Genomic DNA, 7513 nt, shown 5'->3' with positions numbered 1-7513 from the left:
TCTTAGGAGAATATTTATGTGTGCATAATTATCGCGCAACTATTAGTGTGCAGAATTATTATGCAACTAAATGAAAAACAAAAATTTTCCCATCACACTTGTTTATTTTCATCTGTTAAAGCGAGAATAATAAACAAACAACTTAATTTACAAATAAACATTTCTGACATTAAAAAAAACCTTTTCAATAACAGTCATAAGTCTTCATTCACGGAGTCTGTCAGTTTCTTAATCTGTTGACAATCAACTTTTTATGCATATCTTCCTGGACACTGTTCAAAGCGTTTTCCTTCACCATAAATCTCCCATTTATGAAGGGCCCACAAGTTCTCAATAGGGTTTAGGTCAGGTGAAAAAGGGGGCCATGTCATTATTCTTTCATCTTTAAGACCTTTACTGGCTAGCCATGCAGTGGAGTACTTTGATGCATGCGATGGAGCATTGTCCTACATAAAGAGCATGGTCTTCTTGAAAGAGGCTTGAAGAACTGGCACTAGCAGTAAAAACTGGCCGTAGGTTTGGGAGTTGATTTTTGAGTCCATCTTCAACCCAAAAAGGTCCAACTAGCTCACCTTATATAATGCCAGCCTATAGCAGTACCCCACCTCCACCTTGCTGGCATCTCAGTCAAAGTGGAGCTCTGTGCCCATGACTGATCCAGCCACAGGCCCATCCATCTGGTCTGTCAAGAGCCTCATCAGTCCATAAAACCTTTGAAAAATCTGTCTTCAGATATTTCTTGGCCCAGTCTTTACGTTTCACTTTACATGTCTTGTTCATTGGTGGTTGGGTTTCAGCCCTCCTTACCTTGGCCATGTCTCTCAGTACTAAACACCTTGTACTTCTGGGCACTCAAGGTAGGTCGCAGTTTCGGAATATGATAGCACTGGAGGATAATGGGTTCCTGGTCACTTCACATTTGATTCTTCTCAAATCTTTGTCTTTTTTTCTCAACATTTTTCTTGTGAACCTGTTGACTATTTGCAACAAAATGTTTGATGGTTCTGTGATCACGCCCCATTATCTTAGCAATTTTAAAAGTGCTGCATCCCTCTGAAAGACTTTTTCAAATTTTTGGATTTTCAGGGTCAGTTAAATCTCTCTTTTTTTGGCCCATTTTGCCTGAGAAAAAGAAGCTGCCTAACAATTATGCACATCTTGATATAGGGTGTTGATCTCTTTAGGCCACACCCTCCCTCATTACACAAATACACATCACCTGATTTGCTTAACTCCAATATGCATTCAAGTTTATATAGCCTGGAGTTGGAAAATATGCATAAAAAATGATGATATGGTCAAAATACTCTCTTTTCTAATAATTGTGCAAATAGTGTATATTAAAAATAACCATAAATTACTGGCTGATTATCATTTGACATCATAGTAGATTAAATGGCAAGTCATTACTTTGTGAATCTGTGGGAAGAGAAAAGTTGCTGGTATGGATTTGAATCTGATTAAATTCTTGGTCACAGTTAAAGTATAACCAGGCTGGTAAGAACCTTTCGCCCTCCCATCCATGGGTTTATGACACCTAAGGAAAAGGGGTTGAGGGCCAGGATGCCAGGCCATCTTGATAGCTAGGCTATTTATGGCTTTGTTGCTCAACATCAAAGCAACAGCATGGTCCTGGGTCTAGTTTGTCGCTTGGGGTGGGAGAGAGCCCCGCTTTTACCAAAGTTTCATCAGAGGAATAACTTGTAGTCTACCTAAACTACAGCCCGTAGGAGCACAGGACAGATGGTGCACCCGTTAGAGCACAGGGTGTGAAGAGAGGTGCATCCACTGTGGCACAGGATGTGCTTGGAGCATCAGCCACTGACATGCTAGGTGCTGTAGGCATGCCTACCACCCTAGTGGACATGTAGGATAGTGCACCTGTAGGAGCAAAGGGCATGCTGGGAGGTGTGTCCTCTGTGGTACTGGATGCACAGGGAGCAACACCTTCTGATGAGCCAGGTACTGGTGGCGTGTCCATGGCCCCGCTGGACAGGACTGGAAGAACATCTGCCCTTGAGTTGCCAGAACCAGAAGCCAGATGAAAGCCCATCATGGAGGTGCAGAATGTGAGGCAATCCTTCTCATGGGCTTCATATGTGCCCTCCACTTGTTCAGTGTCCACACCTGGAACACAAGAGAGGGAGTTAGCAGTATGAAGACCAAAGCTTCTATCAGGGCCCACTTGACCACTCAATTCCACGGGGAACTGATCAGACCAAGGTGGGCCCAGCATTGGAGCCCCAGCACCCCCCCCCCCCTTCCCAAAGAAATTCCAGGGGGGTCACCCTCCTCTGGGTTGAAGGCAAACCGAGCCTTGAGGAGGGAGGCATTGGGAGGTTCTAGCTCTGCAGCAAGGTCAGGCTGGTTCTTCTACCATTTCTTCTTGTTGGGCTGACAGGGAGTCTCAGAGTGCTTTCCCAGGGACCCCTTTTACATTTACATTAACATTTATGGCATTTAGCAGACACTCTTAAAAAGTGACTTATATTTTACTCATAGAATACATCCTAACCAGTACAGTAGGTTAGAGTCCAGTATACCAATGAACTAGAATACTGTAGAAATACAGGCATCAATGCTGATTCCTAGAAGTACAAAATACATACATTCTATCTCAGACAATGATAAGTGCAATAAAATGCTAGAGTTTGTTAGTCAACATCAGTGTGTAACGCGAGGAGGCAGAGCAGGATGCAGGGTTGAGTTCCGTGAAACAGAAACATACGTTTATTCAAAAACATAACAAAGACGACATAGCTCACAGTCTAACATAAGGTTAAACACTGACCACATCCACGACTAGACAAGAGACTTATATACGTTCACGATAATGACACAGAATAAGGATCAGGTGAGATACATGATAGGGCACACACATGAAGACTTCTGGGAGGAGGGGCTGTATCGTGACACAGTGTAATAAATAATATCCTACAATAAGTACTAGTTTCAGTTAGTCAACATAGGAACAGGGTCAGTGGTCATTTAAATATTCCACAAATAGATGGGTCTTCAGTCTGCATTTGAAAACTGCAAGGGACTCTGCTGTCCGGACAGCAAGCGGAAGTTCATTCCACCATCTAGGAGTCAGGACAGAGAAGTCTCAATGCTTGTCTTCCATGAGATTTAAAGCATGGTATTTCAAGCTGAGCCATACTTAAGGTTCAAAGTACTAGAGGTACTGATCAGACTTTGACCACTGACATCATGTATGGGACGGTTGGCTTTGTAAGCAAGCACCAAGGTTTTATGTCTGCAGCAGGGAGCAGATGTGGCCACATGCACATATATATCACACACAGGGAGACATTGGGGGGAGGGGCCGTAATGTGATGGAGCCCCTCCCCAACGGCGCAACTCCCGGCGTGCCAGTCTATGGGGCTACGGCCCCAACGCCAAATGGCAAAGCCGGAGGGCCGAGCAACCCGACATGGGCTAGTGCGAGCAGGACAGAGGGGGGAAGACAGGGACCAGGATGACAACAGACATAGGGACAAACACACTGACAGGCACAGCCACAAGGGGGGACAAAGCAACTGGGACAGGCAATGTGATGGACAGACACAGGGACAGGTACAAAACTACACAAAGGACAATTAGAGTCCAGGTAAGCCGGCAAGAGCCCCAGGCTGCCCCCCAGTCATCAGCTGGGCAGAAGTCCAACCTGCCTGTGGGGAATCGCCCCTCACCGATTTCGGGGACAGTAATTTTTGATGCCCTGTCAGCAGGCGCCTTTCAGGAGGCGCACCAGCTGCTATGCTCGTCTCTGGGGTTGGCGCTGGTCTCGTTGCCTTCTTGCCTCTACGAGGCTTCGGTACAGGCACAAGAGTTCCGGGGCTGTGTGCCCTAGTGAAGGGAGTTTCCTCCTCGGACGAGGTCGCCTCAAGATGTGTTGTGAGATGACTTTCTTGCACCTAATCGATACCTCCTGGGCGGTATCTTAGGTGCCGGAGGCTTGTCGTTCTTTGAGACGGCAGACTGAACGTCATTGTCAGTGGGAGGGTCCCCATAGAGGACCGCCTCCACCTCCATTGGCGGATCCTCCACATAGTCGGACTCCAATTTTGACCGCAGACTGATGTCACTACACTCCCCTCCATTTCCATAGTCCGCGTAACCCTCGTAGGAGTCCATGTTGAGGTCGTAGGACCCAGCGGAGTCCACCTCCGAGTGCCGATCCTCGTAGTCCGGCTGGAGTCTGTGGGACTCCAGAATCTGACCCTGGACCATACTCAGGGCCCCCAAGTCGTCCAGTGGCCTCCTCCCCTGTTGTGGGAGTGTGGAGTGAGGCCAGAATGACTGAAGGTCTCTCGGGGTAGTAGGACCCTGCGGAGTCCGACTCCAAGTACCGTACCTCCTTGTACCAGTCCCGGAAGTCCGTATGACTCCGCCGAGTCTGTACCTGGACCGCAATCAGGGCCCCCCTAAAATCCTCCAGTGGCACTCTCCCTGGTTGATGTTTCTTTAACCGGAGGGGGTTTAGCAGGATGCGGGGACGAGTCACGTAGAACAGAAACATACGTTTATTCACGCAGAGAACAAAGACTACGTAGCACTTAAGCTACCGTAACATCAAACACCGACAACAGACAACAGGACAATAGACGTTTATGTGCACACATAAATGAGAAACATAATTACAATTACATAATTATCTATATAACTGAAATTTCATATTTTATTGATTTGTTTCACTTGTTAATGTAGACTCTCTGTAGCACCTTTATGATATTCCTTCCTTTGACTTTAAACTGTGAGGTTGGTGAGTCTAATACTATGCAGACACATTAGAATGAAGTAAATGATCACATGTTTCCTCTGTCTGCAACCAGTTAATTCAGCAGCTTATCATGTCTGGTGATATGTTTATAAGATGTTTGTGTTACGACAACTCCGTTAATAGTCAATATGGCCTAATATAGTAAATGTTTGTCACAGGCAGCTGTTATAAATATGGGGCTAAGCCCCCCGTCTTCCAACTAAAAATATGTATATTATCTTAATTGTTGTCAAGACATGTCTTGAAGCAGGTTATTTGGGCGTTTGTGCAATTATGTACATTAGCACCACTTAAAGGTTATAAGAAAAAAACTGCAGCACCAACGGACATGAATTGTCCGGTTGGTTGTGTAATACTTGTGCAACATTACAACCCTGTCTAAAAGACTCAGTACTCAGTACATCTTTACTCAGTACATCACTGTTGCAACCTCACCCCTGTAAAAATCTGAAGACGTTTCTAGGTGTCACGGTTTGTCCCTCCTAGCTTTCATGTTCCATGGTTTCCCTGTCTTATTTTGTTTTGCTTCCATTCTGTACTTTCATTTTCTCCACCCCTCATTTGGTTTTCCACACCTGTTCCTTATTTCTAGTCTTGTTAACATTATGTATGTAAAATCCTGTCTTGTGCCCTGTATCTTGGCTGTTCATTACATGTATGTTTGGATGTTTTTAAAAGCCAATATCCATCTATATGTATATATGTATGTATATAAGTAGGTTCTTTGGATGTTTTTGAAAGCCCGTATCTGTATGTAAGTTTGTACTCTGTGCCTTTGTGTTTCATTCTAGTTGCTATTTGTGTTTTAGTTGTTAGTGTACCCTAGCCATTGTTCTTATCATGTATCCCCGTACTCTCCGTATTGGTTCAATGACCCTGGACTACTCCAACGACTACGACTCTAGATTTGCCCCTGATAAATCTCGCTCTTCTCTGCACATGCGTCCACCTCCTTACTGCTCACCGTTACAATAGGTGAGTAACTGCAGTGTACTGTGGTAAGAGATGTAGAGATATTCAAAATTGTAGTAAAGTACGGTTTTCCAGAGAAACGTTTTAGACAGAGGTCCTTCATCAGCTGTACAAGCAAAGTGCTCTCGCTTTCATATAGAGTTGTGGCCAAAAGTTGACACTGGCACATATGTGATGTATACAGACATATCTCAGGCATATGAAATAAACTAACTAATCATTAGCATACAGATAAATGCCAAATAAATAAATAAAACAATTGAACCAAGAACTTCAACACAAACCAAATGTTAACAGGAAGCACCTAAAGGAATAAGCCTTCTAAAACTCATTTAGAAGCTCATTTCTAAAGAGAAAGCGTGGATCTACGCTTAACGGCTTTATACTCAATACTTGATCTAAAAGGAGTAATGAATCTAATTTTGTTCTGAAACAGTTATGGGGATAATGGAAACCTATTTCTAATGACCAAATTAAATGTAATGAATTATGGGAATAATTATGGGAATAGCAGCTATAGGCTGACATCAAAAGCAGAGCACATGAATACAAAGGGAATGTCTTACGTGGCTGGTCGTAGTTGTTCAGCTCAGTTAATCACCTGTCTGTGTCTTAGGAAAATGATACTGATTTATACCCAAGCAAACCATACGTAATTCCAAAGCTCAAAGAATGACCTGGCTATTCTGAGCTGTCCGGATTTATTTAAAGAAGACAAAACGAGCCTGCTCGGTGCTTGCAGGTGTTCAGCTTTCTGACTAGCTGTGAATGAAGGCTATTCTGATAATGACCTTGCAGTAGATTAATATTAATTGCTGCCAGGCAAACAGAACTAATTTTAACTCTATGAATGATAAATGTAAATTAATTAAAGTAATGGCGCGGTGACGAGCAAATTAAACAATTTCAGAAAAACTAATGTTAAACTGGGCAGATGACATACACACAAAATGCAGTTCTAAGCACTTGTTTGTACTCGTGAGAGCTTCTTGATTAAAACTTATTTAGATTTCCACCGTTCCTTACACCGCCTTCCATGAAATCCCAGAGAAGTTTTTTTAGAAACATTTGCGGCCGTCGCAAAAAGGCAGTGGACTCGGCTAGCCCATGTAGGTAATGAATATACAATCAACGTATTAATAACAGTTACAAACATTACTATGCACATTCTACAACGATATTGGAAGGCATGGGTATCATAATTTCTATAATTCTGTGGAATAATAAGACGTGAAAGTAAAAATCAGTATAAGGTGACACAGAAGGAACTAGTATACTGTAGATTAGTTGGATCTTACTCACTATTAAACACAATTCTAAATTGTTGTGCATCGCACGTTATTTATAATAAGGTATTGCAGTCTTTGTGCACATGTTGAGAATCTCGTTACAGTCACTGGATGGCACTGTGGGTCCACATCTTAAAAGAGTGAGTCAGATATGTAATTAAAGTTTCTTTAGTGGAAAATAGTCAAATTTGTTTTCAGTTGAATGTCCATGAAGAGCTGCACCCTTAAGGGAGGATTATAATCTGATAGCTATCCAATAATGTCGAGTTTATAAAGCATTGCAAATCTGAACAGTCCAGAATGTAGTATATACAGTATCCCCAAATTCTAAAAGAGGGTTTTATGGCTCCTGAGAGCGCCAGGCTAGGTTAGAGGGTCATAAAATTGTTTCCAGGCAGAAGTCTTAAACCTTTCTTTGATCGAAAGTTAAAACCTGAATGATGGTGGAGTTCAAACTTGCTATAACTGT

This window comes from Electrophorus electricus, chromosome 7 (assembly GCF_013358815.1).
Source record: "Electrophorus electricus isolate fEleEle1 chromosome 7, fEleEle1.pri, whole genome shotgun sequence".
Lineage (NCBI taxonomy): Eukaryota > Metazoa > Chordata > Actinopteri > Gymnotiformes > Gymnotidae > Electrophorus > Electrophorus electricus.
The sequence above is the reverse complement of the archived record's forward strand: the minus strand, read 5'-3'. Positions refer to the sequence as shown.